We start from the raw sequence: 12701 nt of genomic DNA on the forward strand, positions 1-12701 counted from the left end.
TAGTGAAGACACCACATCTGACACAGCAATTGGAATTGGAACTACTGCGTAGTAAAATTTCATTTTGTCACCTGCCATGAATCATCTGTTTTTTTCAGGGCCACACTAGTGAATTAAATAGTTATCTGATGGGGACTGCATTGTATAAGTCTTTGAGAACACTAAATTCTGCAACGCTCCCTGGGACGCAATATGGTTTTTAAATTTTATTTATTTACTTACTTACTATCATGGTAGGTGGGAGTGAGGAGTTTTTGAAGCTTCTATTTTGCCTTTCCTACTACAATAGCTCTTACTCTACTGGTCAAGGAACCAATGTGAGGGTTCTGCCAATGGCTAAGTTTTTCTAATCAAGTTATAGAGCCTGGAACCAGGAAAATGACCATCAGGTAGGTCCATAGACCCAGCAGACCCACGGTGGCCTATTCCTGGGCCAGGACTCCATTAGTTACCTGACCTCCATATGGTCCTTCTTGAACAGAGGGGACTGGGTTTCTCCACTGTAAAGTTACTATTTTTCCCCTTGTAATTAATAAATATCTTGGGGGAGATACTTGGATACTATACAAATATCCTATTTCTTCTCAAACTTTCACCCACTGATTTTAGCATGCATCTTCTCCACAATTGTTATTGCGGTATTTGTCTAATGGTGATTTTGTATTTTTCTCATTTTTTCTACATTTCTTAACTGGAATTCATCTGTAAGTAAGGCCTGTCCCTTCTCCCCAAATGTTTAGGTGATTTCTAAGCTCACATAGAGCTGAAATTTTAAAGTTCACTGTATTTATCACAATTTTTAATAATTTTGTTTTTCAGTCTAATTGGTATGGGTCTGTCCCTACCATCAAGTGGTCAAGCAGTCCTTGAGAAGGAGTGCATTGGTAGCTACTAGGTTGGCTTACAACACTTCCATAGATTCAGCCAATAAGAAGACAATGAGCCCAAATGGATACAGTTTTTACTCACACAGGCAGCAAAAGCAAGATCATCATGGAGTCAGCACCCCATGTCCCTAGTCCCACAGGATGACATTGAATTGGAGGGGCCAGATGACTGATGACATGAGCAGTGGGTCACTCTGTTGTGGAGGAACCAACTCTAAACTACAGCCAAGCAATTTATACTGCAGCTATACTGCAGGGGAGTGTGTGTGTGATGGTGGAAAGCCATATGCCTCACCAGGACCAGGGAGGCAGATGAGAAACTGCCTCATGGAAGCCTCCCTCAAGATAGGGAGGTAGATGAGAAATGGTCCTGTAATAGCTCCTCACAATATTGCTTATCTTGCCATGTTCCAGAGAGGATTACAGGGCATTCCTCCAAGACTTGAGTCAGACCATGGTTGAGCCTTGGCTATGTGGAGATGTTCAAGGTCACCAAGACACTGTAGCTGAACCACTCCCCTATACCCACAACTATAATGAAAGTTCCATGAGTCTAAAGTCTGTATCTGGCTTGTTCACTGCTGTATCTCCACTACCTAGATTAGTGCCTACCACATAGTAGATGCTCAGTAAATACTGGATGGATGGATGGATGGATGGATGGATGAATAGGGGCTTATAATGTCCGCTCTTATGGAGTGAGAATGAGGTGTCTGCCATCCCTCTCTCTATCTCAACATGGGATCCATGTCCTTCTCTTTCCTGTTTCTTCTTTAGCTCCAATGATTTACCTCTGTCACTGCTGTTCACTTTGCATGCACTACCAAAATCGAATTCAACAATGACATTTCTAAGGTTTTTCTTTATTCCTCTTCCCTCTTCCTCATTGAATGCTCTTGATGTTTGCCAGGACCAGTCTCTGACAAAGTCGACTGACTCTGTTAGAATGTTGGGTCACTGACCTTTCTGCTAGAGCAGTGTGGTTCTCAAACCTAGCTGCACCTTAGAATTAGCTTTAAAAAAGAAGAAAAAAAAACTTTCCTGGGATCCACCCCCTGAAACTCTGATTTAATTACTCTCTTGTGGGGCCAGGACATGGGTAATTTTTGTAACTCCTTAGGTTATGTTAATGTACAGCCAGGGCTGAGAACCACTGCATTAGTAGAGTACAGGCTTGTAACCTACACCAAGTGATTTTTGGTGCACTTGCTCTTGAGACCTTAAATATTTTATCAGGAAACAAAATATTTCATTCCACAAAGACAGAGAACAATCAAATGCAAATGGCCCCAGGAGAGGAATTAGAGTGACCTAAAGACAGTAGTAGTCGGGCTGGCCCCGTGGATTAGCGGTTAAGTGCACGCGCTCCGCTACTGGCGGTCCGGGTTCGGATCCCGGGCGCACACCGACACACCGCTTCTCCGGCCATGCTGAGGCCGCGTCCCACATACAGCAACTAGAAGGATGTGCAACTATGACATACAACTATCTACTGGGGCTTTGGGGGGAAAAAAAAGGAGGATTGGCAATAGATGTTAGCTCAGAGCCGGTCTTCCTCACAAAAAAAAAAAAAAAAAAGACAGTAGTCGTTGAGCACTGGATTCCAAAGTTAGATGACCTGGGTTGGAGTAGAGACTCTGCCACTTACCAGGCCAGGTGATATTGAGCAACTAACTTAACTTCTCTAACATATGAAAGCACCTATCAGTATGCCTGGAATGCAACAGGTGCCTCAGTATATGTTTATTAACTCTCAATATGAATCTCTGACCTTCATCTGTGAATTGAGGTTACTAATGCCTGCCTACCTCTTAAGGTTGCTGTGAGACTGAAAATAGATACTGGCTGTAAAGGCACTTTATAACATATAGGTGCTACACAAACGGAAAGTATAAACATTAACTTTCTTTTTCGGAAATGTTAAACATACATATCATTTTTTAAATTTTTTTCTAAGGATCTTCACACCTGTGGTCTCACAGCGTCTCACAACAGCCCTGAAAGTAAATCAAGCAGTAAATTAACTGATAAAACTGAGACAAGAGAGGCTATGTGACTCGCACAAGGTTGCTCAGCAAAACTAAGACTGGGTCCTAGGACCATTAACTCAAAGGCAGAGATTCTCTTCACCAGATGACTGTCATAAAAGGTCTATTAATAGATCCCCCTAAATAAGTAAGTTGGTCAACTGATCAGAGCTCTGGACTGTTGTACATGTTGGGACGGTTTCTTTTACTTGTCCCTTGCAAAGCAGGGATTGTACCTGAGGAAATCCAATCAATATTCCCCAGCTCTATATCCAGTCCTTAGGTACATGGTTAGTTTGGTTTTTGGTTTCCCTCCACCTCTGCTTTCTCTTATAAAACATTTCAGTAGCCATGCCATTGGTACATTGAGCAAAAGAAAAAGAAACCTTTGTTTCTTACCATGTGCCAGTTTTCTCTTTTCAACACTAAAACACGTAGTGAAAATGACAACACTAAAGACAGCCACCAGATGGCAGAGTTTACCATTTCATTTTCTTCTTGCTTACATCATTTATTCATTCATTCATTCAAGAGTTATTCTTTGAGTGTCTACTATGTGTCTCGTGCTTTTCTAGGAATCAAAAGAATTACAAAAGAGGCACACTGTGTGATATGGTTCCTGCCTTTGATGAGCTTGTGGGGAAGGCAGTCTATGGGGAAGAGAAAACACACCTGAGGACATTTAAATGAAAATACACGTCCATGTGTGATGACGGGCCAAGTGAGTGATACAGACTTTACAATGAGTCAGCATGGAGGGGGTGAGAACTGAGCTGGGGCTTGAAGGACGAGTAAAAGAGATAGGTTGGAAAGAAGGAATAAATCCCAGGCAAAGGGACCAGTGTAGGTCATGCAACTCAGGTAGAAATGAGCAAAACATGTGCCCAGGTCAGTGATGAAACTAACCTGGTTATAACAAACGGATATTGGATAAACAAGATTGAAATAAATTAGATCTCCATTGATTTTGCTAGAATGATGCCCACCATAAAAGCTGAAGTTATCTATTAAGTCTGCCAATAACTATAGCCTTTGGGCAGGCAATTTGGTATAGCTTCAGTTTCATCTTTAGTAAAATGTGCAGGTTGGACAAGATGACCTCTAATAGTCCTTCCAAATCTTATAAAAGAAATAGAGAAAGATGGAGGCAGGCAAGCAGAGAAGTAAGAAGGGAAGGAGGAAGGAAGGAAGGAAGAGGAGGGGAAGGGAGGAGAAAGAAAACTGATTCTAATTTCTCTAGCAATTGCTTCATGGCCTTTGACATGTTTCGGTTGCAAACATGAACAGTGACAGTCTAGCACAGTGGTTAGAGCTCGGGCTGTACTGTTAGCTAGACTTAGTTCAAGTCTTGGATCAGTCACTTACTGTTTAACAGCAGGCAAGTTAACTTAGCCTCTACAAGCTTCCCTCATTCGTTCAACAAATACGTATGTAACACCTTACTATATGCTAAGGCCTATGCTAGTCATTGGGAATGGGGGATAAACAAGACAGACAAGATCCCTTCTACAGAGCTAACAGTTTTATAGGGGAGATTGTCCAAAAATAATCACACAAGAAACTATATACAGGCATATCTCGTTTATTTTGCTTCACTTTATTGCCTTCACAGATAATTGCATTTTTTACAAGACCTTCCACCAGCAAAAAGATTACAACTCGCTGAAGGCTCAGATGATGGCTAGCATTTTTTAGCAATAAAGTATTTTTTGATTAAGGCTTTTACATTGGGCTTTTTTAGATATAATGCTATTGCACACTTAGACTACAGTCTTGTGTAAACATTACTTTTATATGTACTGGGAAACCAAAAAATTCACTTGACTCGCTTTATTGCAATATTTGCTTTATTGCAGTGGTCTGGAACCGAATCCAAAATATCTCTGAGGTATGCCTGTACAACTGTAATAAGTGCAGAAGTGCAGAGTGCTATGGGAGCAGATAACCTGAAGGCCCAGCCCTGTCTGGTAGGTCAGAAAAGGTTTTCCTAAGGAAGCATGAGCCAGGCAAAGAAGAGGAGAAAAGCATTTCAGGTCAGGTGGACAGCATGTGAAAGGACTCTAAGACTAGATGGAGCTTGGCATAGCAAGGAACTAACAGGCCACTGTAGCTAGATCACAGAGAACTAGGGGGATCATGGCAGAAGGGAGACCAGGATGTGTAAGTCAACAGAGCCTAGGTTATATAGTGCACCGCCCTATGAAACCTGTTAGACTTTACGCTAAATCAATGGGAAGTATCAGTTTCCTTATTTGCAATAGAGGGAAAAAGTAACCCCTCCCTTGAAGGGTGGCTGTGAACATTAGAAGACACCACTGCCCTCTCCCACCCAGCGCCTCCTTTATTGAATCTATCACCAAGTTCTATCAGCACCACCTCTAAAACATTTGTCACCTCCAAAATTCATTTACATCTCCACTGCCACCACCCTGGGTTTCAGTCACTATCTCTAGCCTGGACTATTGCTAACTGGTCCCCTGACTTCCATTGTTGCTCCCCTCTAATCCATTATCCCTCCAGCAACTCGAGTGATCTTACTAAAATGTAAATCTGATCATGGCACACCTTTGCTTAAAACCTTTCAGTGACTTCTCACTGCTCTTAGGATAGAGACCAAATCCTTAAGACATACGCTAATGCTGTCCCCCTCCCTGAGATGTGCATTTCAGCTCCCGACTCCCACCCCTGACTCATCTAGTTCCTTCCAACTCACCCTTACCTCTCTGCTTCAGGGAGGCCTTCCCTGATCCCAGCCCACCATCTACTTAGGGTTCTTTTGTTATTTGCCAACAGAGAACCACGTTCTTTCGCTTCTGATCACTTACCTCTGTAACTACATAGCCATCAGTGTGACTGTTTAATGTCTGTTTCTGCCACTAAACTATAAGCACCAAGAAATCAAGGAACACGTATTTTTTGCTTACTTTTATATCCCCAGAACTCTGCCCAAAGCTTGACATATAGGAAGCACTGAATGAATATTTGTTGACTGAATGAGGGAGATGTTAGCTACTGCTACAGATGAAAATAACAATAATAGTAATAATTAATATTACTACTTATTAATTTATTAAATTATTATTATTATTAATGTGCTTTTTCATTGACAGTTCTCCCTCCAGGAAGCAGCTTTAAGCAAAATGGTGGCACAGACCACATTGTTGGTCAGTAAATACCCTACCACCTTTTTTCAGAGCCCCTATATCTATATTTAGATCAATTATTATTATCTAACTATAGCAACACCAGGCATGATGATGAGACTCTGAAGTCAGACTAGATCTAATTCCTCAGTCTGCTACTATCTTTGTGACTTTGAACAAGTTAGCCTTTCTGGGACAGTTTGTTCTCAGACTCGTGAGACTTTAATGAGATCATGTATGAAAAGTGCTTAGTACAGTGTCTGGAATATAATATGCACTCAATAATATTATTGTTACATCTTACAGATTGTTGATTAATCTGAACAAGGACCTATTAAAATGTACAGTGAAACCAGACTATGAAAGGGCCTATGACAGTGTGCTGTCTCAGCCTGCAGGGGAAAAAACTCCCTCATGATATATGATCATGATTGAATCTTCCTGTAGTCTTGAGAACTAAAGAAGATTTTCAAGGAGGCAAGAAAGGCTACAGAAAGCTGAGTCAGGGGCCTCTGAGAATTAAAATGTACTGTTTACCTTACGTGCTTGTAACATCATCTGGAATGCAACAACAGTGGAGGAGGCCCCAAAGGGTCGGCTTTCTAAATGGTAGCAAACCTCTGAGGGTACCAACATAAAATTTATACTTGAACTCATCTATCCTTCTTTGGACCTATGTTTCCCCGATTCTCCAAAACTGATTACCTTGAGGAAACTGAATTAATTGCCCATGTCCTCTGTTTGGGGGACTTAGCTAACAGCCCATTTTCCTCCACTCAAACGTTATCTGATGTGCTTAAGCCATTGCTGCTCCTTTAGATAGATACCTGTTAAAAAGAGATCTCTGGGGTGGCCTTCCCAGTGGCGTAGTGGTTAAGTTCGCATGCTCTGCTTCAGCGGCCCAGGTTCACAGGTTCAGATCCCGCACACGGACCTACGCACCGCTCATCAAGCCATGCTCTGGTGGCGTCCCACATACAAAATAGAGGAGGATGGGCACAGATGTTAGCTCAGGGCCAATCTTCCTCAGCAAAAAGAGGAACGATTGGCAACAGATGTTAGCTCAGGCCAAACTTCCTCACCAAAAAATAAAACAAAAAGACAGATCTCTGGGTAGGAAAAGCCTTGATGACCCAAGGGATTGAATCTCAGATGGTGGAATCTAAGAAAATAAGACACGCAATGCAGGAAATAGATTCAGGAAGAGCACATCACCCTGTATGCTTTAAATCAGGCAGTGGTTAGGAGCAGGTGTTTGGAATCAGATAAATGGGATTTCAAATCCAATTTCAAATCCTTGATCTGCAACATACTAACTAGATGATACAGGTAAGTTCATTAAGTCCATTTCCTCAACTGTAAAATGGGAATAATAAGGATCTATCTTACCAGGTTGTTGGAAAGATTAAATGAGATGACATAAAGTCACCCAAGAAGAGTCTGGTATAATTTTTTGAGTTTCCACAGATTTTTATTACTTAATCACATCTGGTGATTAAATAGAGCTGGCTGTGGCCTGTTCTTTTCTGAAACCATGGTGGGCTCCTCCCAGAGAGCCCTGGGGCCTATGTGGTCATCCACCCTGTTTGTATTTAAGGCAGAGGGTAGAAGGAGCAGCAATGATGGAAAGCCCAGACCTCTGGCCACTGGTCCCACTTGACTAGTAATAGCCACATGCAAGACACAAAGGGGGAAACTTAGAAAGACAGATGAAACCTGTATCCCTCCAAATAAAAAATAAAAGCACAACTCAGTATAATTATGCCCAGACTTTTACTGGGAGAAGTTTGCACACTAATGTTTTACATATAGGCCACCAGGTCAATTAACAACCTGAGTACTTAAAGGAGGGGGATAGCGGGAAGCGGGTATAGCAGGCAAGAGCTATCCTCTCTCCCACCCTCCCAACAACTACCCTGATGCCCCAGACACTGCCTCCCTTCCCAGAAAACCTCCGTTTTTCAGATCCCTTCAGTCTGCTCCCAGAAACCTCAGATGGTTTCTGCTTCCCACTTTAGAGCCTCCAGACTTTTCCCAAGTCCTTCCTCTTTATTAAAATGTCCCTGTCCCATTCCCTGAAGGCCTTAGTCTTTACTAGACGTCAGTGGTATAATTTGAGGTGAAAGCACACTAATATTTTGATGATTTTGTTTCCCACCAGCCCCAGATAAGAGTTTCAAGGAATGCATTATGAAGGATATTAAATCAGCAAATATTTTTGAGGGCCTAGTGTGTACCCAGCATTGTGCTAGATCCTATAACACTGTACCAAGAAACAGAAGAATTGCCACAGTGGGTCCATCCAGCCTACTACCCACTTGCTAACATCAGCAACATAGAATGTGCTCTGGAGAAAACAGAGGTGGAACGTTCATAGAAACTTTCTGGCAGGCAATTTAGCTAAATGTAGCAAAAGCTTTAAAAATTTACATAATCTTTGACCCAGTAATTTTGCTCCTAAGAATTTATACTAAGGAAGTAATCAGAGGTATATACAAAGATGCAAAGGCAATGATGTGTACTGCAGCATTATTTATAATACTAAAAACTTGAAAACAATCTAAATATCCAAAATAGAGGATTAGGTAAATAATACATTCCGCATCCAAATGATGGAATACTGTACACACATTAAAGTCATATTAATATAAGACTCTTCAAAGGCAGAAAAAATCTATTTATTGCTAAGTGTGAAATTTTTGTTTTAATTTTAAACACAGAAAAAAGTTTGAAAAGATACGTGCTAAATGTTGAAAGGAAATAGTATCTCAAAATGATAGGATTATTAATGAACTTTTTTGAGTACATGTTCTAAATTTCCACAAGAAACATTCTCTTTTAATTGAAAAAAACAATGAAACGTCTATTTTTTTAAATTTAGTATTCCCTGAGGACTGTTTGTCCTCTTATAACATCAAAGAATAACTATATTCCCAGCTTCTCCTAATGTAGCCACTTATGGTTTTGTATTTATAAATGTGTCTAACATTTGTAATCCTTTTGATTTCTGGTTAGTAGTTTCTTGAACTATTATTTTTTTGAAATAATTGTACATTCAAAGAAAGTTGCAAGAAATATATAGGGAAGTCCTATGCACTCTTTCCTCAGTATCCCCCAATGTCAGCATTTTATACAACTATAGTGCAATATCAAAACCAAAAGATTGACATTGGTACAATCCACAGTGCTTATTCAGATTTCACCAGTTATACATGTACTCATTTGTGTCTGGGTGTGTGTGGGGGTGGGTGTTTAGTTCTATATAATTTTATCACGTGGATAGCTTTGCATCACGACCACCACAATCAAGACATAGAACATTTCCATCACCACAGGATCCCTCATGTTGCCCTTTCATAGCCTACCTCCCTCTCCAATTCCCTAACCCCCAGCAACCACTAAACATTCTTCCATCTCTTAATTTTGTCATTTCAAGAATGTTATATATATGGAATCACGCAGTACATAACCTTTTGTGCACGCAGTACATAACCTTTTGTGATCAGCCTTTTCCACTGAGCATAACTGTCTGGAGATTCATCCAGGTTGTCACATGTATCAATAGTTAATTACTTTTTCTTGCTAAGTAGTATTCCAAGGTATGGATGTACTAGTTTGTCTAACCATTCGTCTGCTGAAGGACATCTGGACTGTTTCCAGTTTCGGGCTATTACAAATAAAATTTCTATAGACAGTCACGTACATTTTACTATTTTTTTAAATTCTCAATTTATGCCACCCAAGAACCCTCTTCCTCCTATATACTAGGACTTGTTGAACAAATCCATGTTTACCTTACCCATACTGGCACAGTTTTATGAGAAACAAGCTAGATTAAGAAAAGAACATGGAGTGCTTGCTTCGGCAGCACATATACTAAAATTGGAACGAAACAGAGAAGATTAGCACGGCCCCTCCACAAGGATGACACGTGAATTCGTGAAGCACTCTATATTTTTGAAAAATATGTTCTCAGGAAGGATCTGATAACTCATTCTCTCTCAGGTATAAGTGACTAATAAAATAAAGAAAGAAAAGAACATGAAGCTACACCATATTTTCTCACTGGATTATACTTTTAAATTTCTCTCTCTCTGCCCCTCAACTATGAACTAAATGGAGGCAGGGACCATGATTGAATTGCCTCTACTCCTAGGGTAGGGCACAGGACCTAGCATAGAGTAGGTGTTTAGAAAATGTTAGGATCTCGAGGGATGGGTGGGGCCCAGGGATAATGTTTTATAACAAACTCCATAGATTATAATAGGCAGTCAGGGTTAAGAACTACTATTTAGCTGAATAAACGAATACGTAAAGGGGAAGAAGGAAAGCTCATGATAGGAGAGGGAAGGCTGAGGGCAGGGGGGATCTCAATGTTCTATTCTCTCTCTCTACCTTAGACAGAGAGTGCTGTGTCCAGATTCACCTCTAGACTGCCTGGTAGGGAACCAGTCATTTCCTGTGCCATGTTTGAGAAGTGCTATTGTTGAATCCTATGACTGACTGGGGCAAAGAAAAGACAGCTTTCATCCGTCCTGTGGGGTTTTACCTATTTGAAAGGCTTCCCTACACATCTTTGGAGCCCCAGACACCCTCAAGAGTTTGATGGAAAAAGCATTTGGTGATATGAATTACCTAAAGGTGCTTCTTCGTTTAGATGGCATAATTATGTTTGGCAGAGCTTTGGAGGAAAGGAACAATGGCTCCTTATATTACTGGATCACTTGGGAAACAGCCTAAAACTGTCCCTTGACAAATGCCAGTCCTGCCAGACCTCAATAAAATATGTTGGACATATAAAATCACCACAGGGGCTGGGCACAGACTCTAGAAAGATCACTGAATGGCCAGGGCCCAATATTTAAAAACATTTGGGGGATTCAGCAGCCACTACAGGAGCTAGTTGAAGGACTGTTCAAAGATTGCAAAATACCTCAAGTGACTCAGAGTGATCAGGTCAGAATTGGAGCACACATTGGAAAGGGCTGTGCAAAGGGCTGAGGAGTTGAAGAAGAAAAGAACGCAGGTACAAAATACCAGGGTCTGGCAGTCAGGAAGACTTGTGCTGGGGCACAACTATGTTGCATATCAAAATAAAGCTGCCCTTGCTAGAAGACCCCCAAAAGCAAACAAACAAAGGAGTTTTCACCAGGGCAAACTTCCCTCACATGCCCTGCCTCTTACTTGAACTTTGGGAGATTGGCAAGCTGCCTGGCTCAGGGTTCTGTTTTAGCATGCACTGCCCACCACCACCAAGCCCTTTTAAAAGTTGATGCCAGTTTTGAGGACTTGAGATCTGTGCTATGTCAAAAAGACACAGAGGCGAAGATAACTATTGCTTTTTGCCAAGTGGAGCCTGTCAGCTGGTGAGACTTGAGATCCAATTCAAAAATTTGAGTTTGTAGCACAAAGGGGACAACTATAGTCAACATCCTCAGGTACTTGGTGCCCCAGAAAGCAGGGGCTATAGGCCTGGGCTAATTGTTTGAGAAAAGAGCATCTCCTTTATGGTGGAAAGTTGAACTACTGGCTGAGTAGGGAGAGCGGAGAGGAAGGAGTAAAGGAAGTAGAGGCTCAGTCTCTGGAATTGAGAACACACCTACAAAATGCTTTCCCTAAGCTTGCCTGGAGTCAAGTAAGCTCTAACTCGAGAAGGTGAGCCCTGCCTCACATATTTTCACAAGCCATCAAAATCCTTGCTTCAGCCTCCACCCACCCTACTGAGAGGGGCACGTTGAAATCTCATATTAGAATGTGGAAAGACTCTGACCCAGAGGTCCCTGTTCTCCAAGCTGAGACATGAGGTGAGAACTGACATGATCCAGGTGTGTGCCCTGGGGGCTACCTTTCTCGAAGAAAAAAGAACTGTGGCAGCCCAAGTGCTGGCAACCATATTTCACATCAACTAAATAGTTGAAAAAGGCAGTAGCATTGCCAAAAGCAGGAGTGGTGAACGCAAGGAAGGAAGGGCAGGATTGCTTTAGTGTTGATGCAGTGGGCCCTCAGTGGCAACTGTGAGTATGTCCCTGAAGAAGAGGCCAGAAAGCTCCTTGACTGGTCACATTCAGGCCTCCCCTCTATCAGGAACACCACAATTGAGGAGTCACGATCAGAGGAGGAGATGAGAGTGGGCAAAGGCAATGATAGAACGCTGTCTAGGATTTGCAGAAGGAGGCATCTGGGGCACCTTGGTGTTGTGCCAAAATTTGAAGGACTTGACCCTCTGCCCACAACTGGATTGGAGAAGGCATTGTCTCCCCTCTTCTGTACTCATCTGGAGGTTGATGGAAGGAATGGATAAGGGGGTCTTCTTTGTAATGACTCCAGAGTTTTCTCCCCAGGCAGTTTATAACATAGTTGAGGCTTTAGACTCATTTAGACATTAATTCAAATCTTGGCTTTACCACTTATTAGCTGTGTGAGCCTGGGCAATTTAACTCACTTTTCTGAATCTTTGTATTCCCATCTGTAAAATGAAGATGATAATGCTTACATAATAGGGTCATTTTACACTTTAAATGAAATAATATATATCAATGCCTAACACCTAGTAAGCACTCAGTAGATTATTATTATTACTATAATGTGGGTTGATTACTATACATTTTCATCCAAAAGAAGTTTTGGATAGTGAAAAAAAATAA

At 41.4% G+C, this 12701-nt stretch overlaps 1 non-coding gene across 1 annotated transcript; it reads left to right on the top strand.

Annotated features, from left to right (window-relative positions):
* Positions 1–9909: 9909 nt before the first annotated feature.
* LOC147911785 (U6 spliceosomal RNA) lies at positions 9910–10016 on the top strand. Its single transcript, XR_015550766.1, has one exon. It is a non-coding gene; the product is annotated as a U6 spliceosomal RNA (small nuclear RNA).
* The last annotated feature ends 2685 nt before the right edge of the window (positions 10017–12701 follow it).

This window comes from Ceratotherium simum, chromosome X (genome assembly GCF_057802395.1).
Source record: "Ceratotherium simum simum isolate JZ-2026a chromosome X, ASM5780239v1, whole genome shotgun sequence".
Classification (NCBI taxonomy): domain Eukaryota; kingdom Metazoa; phylum Chordata; class Mammalia; order Perissodactyla; family Rhinocerotidae; genus Ceratotherium; species Ceratotherium simum.